Source organism: Stegostoma tigrinum, chromosome 10 (assembly GCF_030684315.1).
Source record: "Stegostoma tigrinum isolate sSteTig4 chromosome 10, sSteTig4.hap1, whole genome shotgun sequence".
NCBI lineage: Eukaryota > Metazoa > Chordata > Chondrichthyes > Orectolobiformes > Stegostomatidae > Stegostoma > Stegostoma tigrinum.
The window spans coordinates 69,488,701-69,502,330 of NC_081363.1; positions in this window are offsets into that span (position 1 = coordinate 69,488,701).

The following is a 13,630-nucleotide window of genomic DNA, read 5'->3' on the forward strand; positions in this document are numbered from 1 at the left end:
CTCAGGAGCACAAAAGTTGACGTTTCGGGCCTAGACCCTTCATCAGAGAGGGGGGTAGGATGAGGGTTCTGGAATAAATATGGAGAGAGGGGGAGGCGGACCGAAGATGGAGAGAAAAGAAGATAGGTGGAGAGGAGAGTATGGGTGGGGAGGTAGGGAGCGGATAGGTCAGTCCAGGGAAGACGGACAGGTCAAGGAAGTGGGATGAGGTTAGTAGGTAGGAAATGGAGGTGCGGCTTGGGGTGGGAGGAAGGAATGGGTGAGAGGAAGAATAGGTTAGGGAGGCAGAGACAGGCTGGGCTGGTTGTGTGATGCAGTGGGGGGAGGGGAAGAACTGGGCTGGTTTTGAGATGTGGTGGGGGAAGGGGAGATTGTGAAGTTGGTGAAGTCCACATTGATACCATTGGGCTGCAGGGTTCTCAAGCGGAATATGAGTTGCTGTTCCTGCAACCTTCGGGTGGCGTCATTGTGGCACTGCAGGAGGCCCATGATGGACATGTCATCTAAAGAATGGGAGGGGGAGTTGAAATGGTTCGCGACTGGGAGGTGCAGTTGTTTATTGCGAACCGAGCGGAGGTGTTCTGCAAAGCGGTCCCCAAGTCTCTGCTTGGTTTCCCCAATTTAGAGGACGCCACACCGGGTACAATGGATACAGTATACCACATTGGCAGATGTGCAGGTGAACCTCTGCTTAATATGGAAAGTCATCTTGGGGCCTGGGATAGGGGTGAGGGAGGTGGTGTGGGGGCAAGTGTAGCATTTCCTGCGGTTGTAGGGGAAGGTGCTGGGTGTGGTGGGGTTGGAGGGCAGTGTGGAGCGAACAAGGGAGTCATGGAGCGAGTGGTTCTCCGGAAGGCAGACAAGGGTGGGGATGGAAAAATGTCTTGGGTGGTGGGGTCAGATTGTAGATGGTGGAAAAGTCAGAGGATGATGCATTGTATCCAGAGGTTGGTGGGGTGGTATGTGAGAATGAGTGGCATCCTCTTGGGGCGGTTGTGGCGGGGGCGGGGTGTGAGGGATGTGTTGTGGGAAATGCGGGAGACGCGGTCAAGGGCCTTCTCAACCACTGTGGGGGGAAAGTTGCGGTCCTTGAAGAACGTGGACATCTGAGATGTGCTTGGGGCCCGCTTTGCAGAACACCTCCGCTCGGTTCGCAATAAACAACTGCACCTCCCAGTCGCAAACCATTTTAATGCCCCCTCCCATTCCTCAGACGACATGTCCATCATGGGCCTCCTGCAGTGCTGCAATGATGCCACCCAAAGGTTGCAGGAACAGCAACTCATATTCTGCTTGGGAACTCTGCACCCCAATGGTATCAATGTGGACTTCACCAACTTCAAAATCTCCCCTTCCCCCACCACATCCCAAAACCAGCCCAGCCTGTCTCTGCCTCCCTAACCTGTTCTTCCTCTCACCCATCCCTTCTTCCCACCTCAATCTGCACCTCCATTTCCTACCTACTAACCTCATCCCGCCTCCTTGACCTGTCCGTCTTTCCTGGACTGACCTATCCCCTCCCTACCTCCCCACCTATACTTTCCTCTCGACCTATCTTCTTTTCTCTCCATCTTCGATCTGCCTCCCCCTCTCTCCCTATTTCTTCCAGAACCCTCTCCCCATCCCCCTCTCTGAAGAAGGGTCTAGGCTGGAAACGTCAGCTTTTGTGCTCCTGAGATGCTGCTTGGCCTGCTGTGTTCATCCAGCTTCACACTTTGTTATCTTGGATACTCCAGCATCTGCAGTTCCTATTATCACCAACATAGTGAACTTACTGCCTTCAATGCATACATGGAAATTGAAATGATAAGTTGCGTAGATGCCACCTACAGGGTCACCTATATGGTGATGTCTGAGGATCAATAGCCAAAGTTCTTTTATCTTGCATTCCAGTGTAGGAGGCTATTGCTGCATGTGAGGGACCTTTAAAAAAATACATTCTCAAAGTCTAAGCCACATATCCTAAACAAAAGTGACACCAAAACAGCTGAAACCTGTGAAACTCCTATTCATTAGACTAGCTAATTTAGTTTTCATACCTTTATCAGTAAAGGTGTCACAAATGTTTTATATTGTTTGTCCTTGGATCAATGATAATGCCAAAATACACTCTCCATTTTACCGATTGACATGGTTTAGGGAAACAAACAATTATTGGCCTACATATTAGAACTTCCAAAAACACACAATATTAGATTTGGCTTCTTTGGAGAGAAGGGCACATTTAAAAGATCAAAATTCAAGGTTATTGAAGTTGAAATTATTTCGAATTATCAACAACTTATTTACATGGTATCTTTAGCACAGCACTATAAAACATTTGACACTGTGTCACACAGGATTATTTTTGATCCAAAAGGTCGACTTCATGGAATATGTTTTCAAAGGAGGAAAGCGTAAAAGTGTGGTGGAAAGGCAGAGGTTAGGATCCAAGCTACTGAAGGCCTGGCCACCAATATTGGAACAATTAAAACTAGGGGTAGTCAAAAGATCAGAACTAGATGATTTCAGATAACTTCAGTCTTGCAGACTTGATGGAGATTTCAGAGATAAAAGGTCAGGTCATGCAGGGATTCGAAAAACATGAGCAACAATTTTACAATCAAAAATTGCAATTACTTAATAGGGAGTCAACAAGTACGGGAATTATGTGTCCATGGGATTTGATGAAAGAGAAAGGTCACAATAGCAGAAACTTAGATGATTTCAAGTTTCAGTGGGTTGAATGTGGGAAATGGTCAGGAATGCATTAAAATACTCCAATCTTGAGGTGGTCAAGATATGGCTATGTGACTTACCAGGAGAGGAGCTGAGCCAAGGGTGTCTTTGGGTAGCATTCGAGGATAAATAGGTGATAATTTTAGTGTGGATATCAGCACTGGTTGAAACCCATCTTCGGCTCAAATATTTGAACAAGCCAGATTGGTCTCGACAGTTAACAGAAATTGAGACATTGCCAGTACCTAGGGAACCAGATTTGTGAGGGATCAAAGGTAATGGTTTCAGTCTTGCATTATTTAATTGGAAGAAATTACTGCACACCTAGAAACGAATGCCACACAAGCATTGTGACAGTTCAGCAACTGCAGAGGAGTCCAGGAGAAGTGGTAATAATGTAATCTGTGTGCCCGCAAAAGCTGAGGCTGTTTTCTGATGTCATTGATTCACAGCATGTAGATTGAAAATTGCTGGATTGGGTGGGGTTTTGGGGTGACTGGTGCAAGGGTAGGTCCTCAGGGTCAACAAAGGTCAAGATATATGAACAGAAAGAGAAGCTCTTGCGGATGATATTCTGGCCATGATTGTAAAGTCAGACTCGAACCCCATGAGTTAGCTGGGTGATATCAGAAATGATTGTGTGGTTAACTTTGTTAAAGGCCATAAAAGCTTGAAGCATGTGGAAGAAATGTTTAACTTTGTCACAGTGTTTTAAGATGTAACTTGTGACATTTTTAAGAACCATTTTTATAGTCTGGTGTTTATCGTAGGATATCAAAGAATACTATGTCACAGAACAAAGCCACGCTTGCCTACTGAGTACTTCAGCTGTTTTGGGAAAAAAAACTGGTTAGTTCTATTTCTCTGCTCTTGTATCGCTACAATTTTCTTCTAATTGTTATCTATTTTCCTTTTTGAAGGCTGCTACTGAATCAATATGTATCACCTGATCGGGCAGTGTATTTCAAATTTTAATCACATGTATAGTAAAGATTTATATCACTACTTATGTGTCTTGTTCCATTCACATTAAATCCATATCTTATTAACCTTTTTAGTCTTTCCAAAGAACCTCCTTTTTATTTACTCTTTCAAAATCGTTCTTACTTTGAACAGCTGTCACATTTCCTTGTAACCTTTTTCTACACCATAATCTGTGATCCAATGTTCAATAAATATTCAAGCCACAATTAGGATGAAAAATCCTAAGTTGACTTCCAAAGAAGATTCCTAGCAGAGTCATGATCCTGGAAAATAGTTTTTGCGAAATGAGTAATTGCTTAAAACCAATACTGTGAGGAACAATCCTATATAATTTTGGATCTTGGAAAAGACATTCAGGGAGTGTAAGCTTGTTGAATGATGTTGGTTATAAAATACAGTTGGGGAGATTTGACATTATCTTCGGGAAATCAGAAAAAGAAATGAAAGCTTTTATGTTCAAAAATTAAATTGTGGTTAGTGTTGCCCTCGGGAGATTAAATAAATTGGATTAAATCTGTGAAATGGTAAATTCAGACAGGTTTGTGAAAGCAAGGTATTAATGGGTCAGCTAGTGCTTTCCTCATTTTAATAATTCATGCCATCAAAACTGGAAGGAGGAAGAATGTAAATAATAGAGCAGTGCCCTTTAGTCTTAACATGACTGTTCCTTGTATGTACACTATGGTCGTGAATTTTCAGTATCTACTTGGACACTCAGGAACAGAAAGACGTGGAATGGGAATTTTTTGTTTAACTGTGGAAATTAAGGAACTGGTTTACATTCAATGATTTAAAAACAGAAGTGCAAGCTTTATATAAGAGCACTGGATTCAACAAATTTGTAATGAAATTCAAACACTTTCCAATGCCATATATCTCAGATGTGAAGTGGATTGTGGAAATGTTTCCTTAGATACCCACCCAAGCTCTTGTATCTGTCAGAGAATTCCATTCTCAGTTGTGCATATCAGTCAATGGATTTCAAAAATTCTTATCTTGTTGTCAGTCCTGCTGTAGTCCACTGTAGTATTAGAATTCCACATTCTGTCTCTTGGCAACATAGTCATTCAATTCGCTATACACTGAAACAAGCCAAGCCTTTAATTTGCTGCTTTCTTCCAGACTGAAAAGGATACAATTTTCTTGTGTCTGGGACTCGACTACGTTTGTGTCCAATAATGCATTCCGAGTCTGCATTCCATTGCAAATTCCCTGATTTCTCCACCATTGTGCAAAATTTTGTGCTTGTGATTTGAGATGTTGGAATAAAGTAAGTTTAGAATATCTGCAGCAAAACTGACACCATCTTTTTCATTCTCTCCACTCCAGAATAACTGATCCTGTAGTTTGTCAGAATTTCACTTTTTATTCCCCTGCCACTTTTTCTGGCCCGTGTATTTGAAATGAAAACTCAGGATGACTGTGCTACTCTTGACTGTTGCAAGGGACTTAAAACGTTGCAAGCAACAAAAAGAGATGCACAAACTTCCCTGCCTCCAACATTCTTTAAGCATTAGAAAGTCAATGTTGGTGCCAACTAATCAGTATTCTTTTGATTTTTCTTTGTTATCTTCTTCTTCTACAATGACTGGTTATATCATATCCTTAATGTAAGCAAGTATCCCACTGTGTTTCTGTTTGATAAGAATCCAACTAGCCGAAAAGCATCTGTTGTACTGATAAAATATTGGGACTACTGTGCTCCCCTGAATTTTAAAGCAGTGCAGCAGGCACTCAAAAACAGATGGAGTTGAGCTGCTATTCGGCCATATTTGAGCAATTACAGCTTCAAAATCTGCTGATTTAAGGTTTTCAAATTTGCAACTGGGAATGTAATTTTAACGAAATGTAAATTTTTGCATTTCACTCAATTTGTTTTCAGGTGAAATACCTATCAGCTACAAAATCTACTTCTCTGTTCAGTCTTGATTGAATGACTTTAAGTGCTCTAATATGCAGCAATATGAAAACTAGACTATTACGATACTGTGATATACGAAGGCCACTGATTGTTACATGTGACATGATTATTAATAATTTGGTAGTGGAGGGATGGAGTGATAGGAAGGGAAATGACAACAAATTTTTAGGTTTCTGTTCTTCCCTCTTTCTGACTTTTGACTTGTGTCCTAGCCATGGCTCATTGGCTATTGATCTTGCCTTCGAAGGATAGGGACTGAAGTCTCCTTCCAACAATCTAGGCTAATGCACCAGCAGCATATGAAGGGGATACAATAGTGTTGGAGGTGCCATCTTTTGAATGAGATGTTCAACCTGAGGCCTATCTGCACTTTGTGGGTGGTTGTTAGAGATACCATGGCAACTAAATTTCAAAGTAAAACAAGATTTACCCAGGACTACTGAGAATGTTGGAGCTCTGAAATAAAACAAAGATTGGATTTAATTGACTCTCAATATTTACACTGTGGAAACAAAGATGCCACTAGACCTGAGTTTTTCCAACACTTTTTCTGTTTGTTTTGGAGTTAGCTCTAGTGTTATGATTGGCATTTGTCCATCAAAAGAGAACCCAGATCATCTGCACTTTGGAGCTTGCTGTGGGTAAATTGGCTACTGAATTCCTTACAGTAGGGACTACACTTCAACAAAGTACTTTTTTTTTGGCTTGTGGTTGTGATAGGCACTCTATAAAAACAAGGCTTTATTTTATTTGTTATTTATCAATAACTTTATAAAAATTTCCAAAGGTTTTATTTACAGACGGATTAAAGACCTAACGACACCCCACACCCAGGAACAAATTGAGGGATTAGCCTTTAACAAAAGTGTTCTACATAATGAAAGTTCTGAGAAGAAGGGATTATCAGATGACATCAGAGGATTTCCTAAATGGTTGAGCAGATGCTGTTGCCAATTATTTAAGATTAATGCAGACATGACTGTTATAATCAGTGTATGTAACGCCTATATTTAATGTCTGCACCTATCCTTGATACAAAATTAGATAATTGTTTTTGTTTGACAGAGCAAGCTATTGTTGTAGAGACAGTTATTGAAACCCAATTGTATCAGGTGATGTGTCAGCAATATTGAACAATCTGCAATCCGTACAACCAGCAACAAGGAAAGAAATTACTGTTAAGGAACAACAAAGAACTACAAGGACACTGCTTACACAGTTATCAGTTTCTTTCACTTCAACCATTATGCACCCCTTTTGATAGTTTTCTGTCTTCTTTATTACTGACTCATTAATGTAATTCATAAGAATCTTCTCATCGTGTATTGATTTATCTTGTTCTTGGGATTTGGTTAACACCACACATTAGTTGCCCGTTGCTAATTGCATGAAAGATACTAAAAAAAACCCTTGGAACTGGAAACATTGGGAGAGGAGTTCCCAATTAGCTTCTCGTGTTTGTTACAACATGCACTGAGATTGTAGATGATCTGTAGTCTCAATCAACTTCTCTTTGCTCCATGTATCCCTAATGTTTCAGGTTAACACACCAATCAATCTCCGTTTTAAAATTAATAATTGCTCTAAGATCTATTTCCACTCGCCGAAGAGCATTCCAAACTTCTAGCTACCTTTTGCATTTAGGAGTCTTTCCAAACCTGAAATATTCACCATTTTTTAAACACTGTGCTCCCCAATCTAAGACATGGAATAGTTGAAATAGTCTGTGCATCCATAGTGTCAGTTCCAACAAAATCTTGGAAACTTTGATCAAAACCTCTTATCTTGTTAAATTATCATTTGTGTAATCTTGCCTCACAATATAACTGTAAGAGTTGAAGTATTATTTCAGTAAATCTTCATTATGCCCTGTCCAAAACTGGTATATCCTTCTTTGAAGTATGTTTCCTTTTAAACTGCATACTGTAGTCTCCAGGTAGTGTAACCGAGATTGTGTATAACACTGAATGGGTTGCGTGGTGGTTCAATGGTTAGCACTGCTGCCTAACAGCGCCAGTGACCCAGGTTCGATTCTACCCTCGGGTGACTGTCTGTGTAGAGTTTGCATATTCTCCCTGTGCCTGTGCGGGTTTCCTCCCATAGTCCAAAGATGTGCCGGTTAGGTGGATTGGCTATATTGCCCATAATGTTTGGGGATGAATAGATAAGGTGGGATGCTCAGAGGGTCGATGTGGACTTGGGCTCAAGGATCTGTTTCCACACTGTAGGTATTCAATGAAATTTGAATCTTTGTGTTCTGTAGAGATGAAGGCTGTCATTCCATCACCTCTGATTTATTTCTGTATCTATTCTTTGGTATTTTAATGATCTGTGTATCCAAATACCAACGTTTTCTGAGCCTCCACTGTTATTAGCTTTTTATTAATTTAAAGCATGTTTCCACACCCCTTTCACATCCCTAAGTGGATACCACTATTTTAATTCTCATAATTTATCAAATCTGTTATCATTTTGCCCAGTCATTTAACTTGTGATTCTTCATTTTCTAACGAAGAGTCGAGACCCAAAACGTCAGCTTTCCTGCTCCTCTGATGCTGCTTGGCCTGCTGTGATCATCCAGCTCTGCACCTTGTTATCTCACATAACTTTTGTGGTTTGCTTTTGTAATGTAATTTCTATCTCTATCATTTTCTGTGCTATCTAACTTTTGTGTCAATGGCAACTTTGGATGAGTGGTTTTCTATCCGGTTATTAAGTCAATAGTAAATATGAAGGACAGCTGAGCTCTAATACAGATCCTTGTCAATGCCACTAGTCACATTCTGCAAATTATATTAAACAAAAATTAAAGAATGGTGGAATGCTAGAAATCTGAAACAAAAACAAATTGCTGGAGAACCTCAGGGTCTGGCAGCATCAATGGAAAGAAAGCAGAGTAAATGTTTCAAGGCCAGCGACCTTTTGTTCAGATCTGATTTTGTAGCTGGGGCAAGGTTGGTATAAATGCTGAAGACTGGGGGTGATCCCAAACTGGGCATCAGTGTGCAGGTTATTGCTGAGCAGGGGCTGTCTGATAGAACTCTTGATGATGGCTTCCATCACTTTACTGATGATCAAGTGGTAATTGGCTGGGTTCGATTGGTCCTGTGTTTTGTGTACGGGATACACCCGGACACATTTGACATCTTCTAAATGCCAGTGTTTTAGCTGTACTGGATGAGCTTGTCTAGGGGACTGGCGTATTGTTGAGCACAGGTTTTCAGTACTATTGCCAGAACGTTGACAGGGCACATTTAGTCTTTGCAGTATCCAGTGGTTCTAGCCATTTCTTGATTAAAGTAGAGCGTCATCTTCACATTGGTAAGGATGAGTTTAAGTGTTTTTGTCCCAACTGGTTCCCTCACCACTTGCCACTGACCCAGTCTAGAAGCTATATCCTTTAGGACCCAAAAAAACTCAATCAGTAGTGCTGCTGAGCTACTCTTGGTTGAAATCTCCCACCCAAAGTACATTTTTCACCTTGCCACCTCTGTGCTTCCTCCAAGTGTTGCTCAGCACAAAGGAGTACTGGTTCATCAATCAAAGGAGGACGGTATGTGGTATTCATATGTCTCCTTTCCCAAGTTTTATGTGAAAGCATGAGACTTCATGGGATCCAGAGCCAATGTTGAAGACTGCCTGAGTAACATCCTCCCAACTATCTACCACTGTGCCACGACCTCTGCTAGGTCTGTCCCGCTGGGGGACTGGGCATATCCAGTGATGGTGGTGGTGTCTGGGACAATGTATGATGCCATGCATATGATTGTGTCAGGATGCTGTTTGACTACTCTGAGATGGTTCTCCCAATTTTGGCACTAGCCCCCAGATGCTTTTAAGGAGGACTTTGCAGGGTTGATGGGGCTGTTTTTTTTAGCCCTTGTAGTTTCCAGTTCCAAAGTTGATGCTGGGTTTTCTTTGAAACTTCATAGTGTTTGTAATAACTTGCTTGGCCTTTTCAGAGGGCAGTTGAAAGTCAACCACATTGCAGTGGGTCTGGAATCATGTGTAGGCCAGATCAAATAAGAATCATAGATTTCATTCCTGGAGGACATTAGTGTCCTCTGACAATTCACAATGGTTTCATGGTCATCAGTAGATTCTCAATGCCAGCACTTGTTTTATTGAACTTAAGTTTCACCATCTGCCGTGGATTTGAACCCAGGTCCCCAGAATATCAGCTGAGATTATAGACAATAGACAATAGGTGCAGGAGTAGGCCATTCGGCCCTTCAAGCCAGCACCACCATTCATTATGATCATGGCTGTTCATCCACAATCAGTATCCTGTTCCTGCCTTATCCCCGTAACCCTTGATTCCACTATCTTTTTAAGAGCTCGATCCAACTCTTTCTTGAAAGTATCCAGAGATCTGGCCTCCACTGCCTTCTGGGGCAGAGCATTCCATATACACCACCCTCTAGGTGAAAAAGTTTTTTTTCTCAACTCTGTTCTAAATGGCCTACCCCTTATTTTTAAACTGTGTCCTCTGGTTCTGGACTCGCCCATCAGCGGAAACATGCTTCCTGCCTCCAGAGTGTCCAATCCCTTAATAATCTAATAGGTCTCAATCAGATCCTCTCTCATCCTACTAAACTCAAGTGTATACAAGCTCAGTCGCTCCGACCTTTCAACAAATGATAGTCCCTCCATTCTGCCATGCATCCGTCTACTCACCGAGCCTGTCCAAGTCACCCAGCATTCTCATAACACCCTCCTCACATTTCACACTGCCACCCAGCTTTGTGTCATCAGCAAATTTGCTAATATTACTTTTAATGCTTTCATCTATATCATTAATGTATATTGTAAACAGCTGCAGTCCCAACACCTAACCTTGCGGTACCCCACTGGTCACCACCTGCCATTCCGAAAGGGACCCGCTTATCACTACACTTTGCTTCCTGTCAACTAGCCAATTTTCAATCCAAGTCAGTATTTTTCCCCCCAGTACCATGCGCCCTAATTTTTCTCACTAAACTCGTATGTGGGACTTTATCAAAGGCTTTCTGAAAGTCCAGGTACACTGCATCCACTGGCTCTCCCTTATCCATCTTCATAGTTAGATTCTGGATTACTGTCTCGCAATAATACCACTAGACCGTCGCCTCCTACTGTTGGCATCACAAAGCCTGCCATCCAGCTAACTGAGTTAAATTGACCCCTGTTTGGAAATCTGTACTCATGCTCATGCTAATCCCTCCAAAGAGTTTCGAGTTAACAAAGTGCAGAGCTGGATGAACACAGCAGGCCAAGCAGCATCTTAGGAGCACAAAAGCTGATGTTTTGGGCCTAGACCCTTTTCTGATGATGCTGAGATGCTGCATGGCCTGCTGTGTTCATCCAGCTCCACACTTTGTTACCTTGGATTTTCCAGCATCTGCAGTTCCCATTATCTCTGAAGAGTTTCAAGGTGTTGAGTCACTCTAGCTTCAATTTTAATTTCTAACAATAGAGGCTAGATTAACTTGAACATAAATCCCTGTCTTCCCTCTTTTGACTTAAACATCAGGGTGCTAAATATTTTTAATCAAGCTGTTCAGATCTGTTATGCTACACCTCTGGAACAGTTGGATTTTGGTGGCAGAAGAGAAAGGAAAGTATGTTATCACTGGTAAGTGTGAGTAGCAGAAAATGGATTAGCCCTGCTTACAGCAAATAAGACTTTGGGATGGGAGGGTTGTCTTCAAAATGGAAGAGATCATGCTGTGAAGTTCTGGACCTCCAATGTTGTCCTGAAGGCTGAGTGCCTCAGTGGAAAATAAGGTGCTGTTCCACCAGCTTGCTCTGAGCACTGGAACGGCAGCAGATCTGGGGCAGAGTGTTTGCATGAGCGAGATGGTATGTTGTGAGTGCAATGAACTGGACAATAGGGGTAGTGGAGGGTCGGGTGTCGTTTTTTAGGACAGAATGGAGGTGCAACCAAAAAAAAGTCTCAGTCTGCATTTGGTTTCACTAGTGTAGAGGAGATTGCAATATCATCAGTGAATACTGCTGGTTCATTTGGAAGGTGTGTATGTGGCCTTGGACACAGAGGAAGGAGGAGGTAAAGAGGCACCTGTCTGCCTTTTGCCATTTACCTGGGGGAGGGTGGAGGAAGGAAGTAATATCAGGAGAGATGGAGGAGTTGACCAAAGTGTCCCTGAGGAATGCTGACAGAGCAAGTGAATGGAAGACATGTTTGGTGACCCCTTGCCGGGGGTGGCTGAAATGGCACAGTATGGTCCTCCAAACGTAGAGATGAGTGCGGTGGAAAGTTAGGACAAGGGGAAATTTTGTTTCAGGGGAGAGAGGAAGGAAAGGTGCAAGTGTAGGAAATAGGTTGGACGTGACTGTTAACACCTATTCATTTCTCTTCTCTTACTGTTAGCAGTCCTGTTTTCTTTGCTGTGGACACTCTCACATCTGGTCCACTTGCCCACCTAATCCTTTGGTTTTGTTTTTAAATCACTCTTTAAGCCCTCTTCAGTTCTGAATAAGAATCATACCGAATTCAACCGCACCTCTTTTTCTGTCCGCCTGCACAGATACTACAAGATCTGTTGAGTTTCTCTTGTACTTTGTTTATTGAATTTAAAAACTTGTGCCATTTTTGACAGTCCTTGTATATTTGTTTTCATAGCTGCTTTTTCAGCTCTTATCATTATCTTTAATAAGCTTTGTTCTTTTGTATTCTTCCCATTCTCTAGGAGCTATCTTTTTTGTTTTCTGTTTTGTTGTCTGCTACCTCTTCAGATGCCTATGCCTGTCTTTTTATGGCAAGGAGAATATTTGCCTCTTAGTGATGGTAATTGTTTTTGTCTGAAAATCATAAATAGGGGCTGGTCGTCCAGGACAGTGAGTGAATGTGGCCTGCTGTTCAATGAGATTGTGGGTGACCTGATTGCGATGTGGATGTGGTAGTGTTGGGCTGGGTGGACAAGGTCAGAAATCGCATGACACCAAGTTCTAGTCCAACAGGCTTATTTGAAATCACAAGCTTTCGGAGCCTTGCTCCTTCAGGTGTTAGTGATGGTATCAGACACAGAATTTATAAGTAAAAGTTCAAAGGGTTCCACCACTGAGGATGTACTAAACAAATCTAAGATGCTGTTTAAACTTCTAATCAGTTAGAAGGTTTCAATTAATTAACATGTAAATGTAAAATCCTGAATTGTTTTCAAGTCATTGCCCTGACAGAACTAAAGGTTTTATCAGTGTAAAGATGAGGTGACCCGCACACTCAACCATGCACCCATCCATTCGCTCGCTGACCCACCCACCTGCTCGTGTGCACAGACTCGCTCACTCACTTCCCTGCCTGCATGTGCCTGTGTGCACGCTCTCACTCCCTCTTGTGTCAATCTACTACATGGATTTGTATTTGCAAATATACTCTATTTTGTTCAAAAAGCACACAATTTTTATAGACAGTCTGTAAATGTGGCCTTTTACAAATTCCTACTTGAGAAATAAAACCAGTCTGACTCCAAACCAAAACACAAATGGATTTTAAACATGGCCTCACACCTAACATGCATTCTGGCCTAAAAGTCACCTCTTCTTTACAATGAATAACATCTGTAGTTCTCTCAGGGCATTGAGTTGAAAGGAATTTGGGGATTTACATATACATATTAATCAATTAAATCTTTAAACAGTTAGAAGGTTTTAATGTCATATTAGGTTTGTTTAATACATCGTCATCAGTGGTGTGCCCATCTGATCTTTACTTATACCATCTCATTGGAAGGAGGAGTGAGGCTCTGAAAGCTTGTGTTTTCAAATTAACCTGCTGTCGTGTGATTAAGGTCTTGACACTATTTTGTTTTCCCTTCTGCTGTGACCCTTGACTTCTCTACAGATCAAAATATAGATGTACTTTTAATTTGGCCTTAAATATGTTGTTAAACTTCAAAGGGCACAGAAAAAATTTGAGGATATTGTTTGGGGTTTGAGCAAGAGGAAGAGGCTGAATCAGCTGGAGCTGATTCATTGAGCAGCGGAGGCTGAGGGGTGACGTTTATA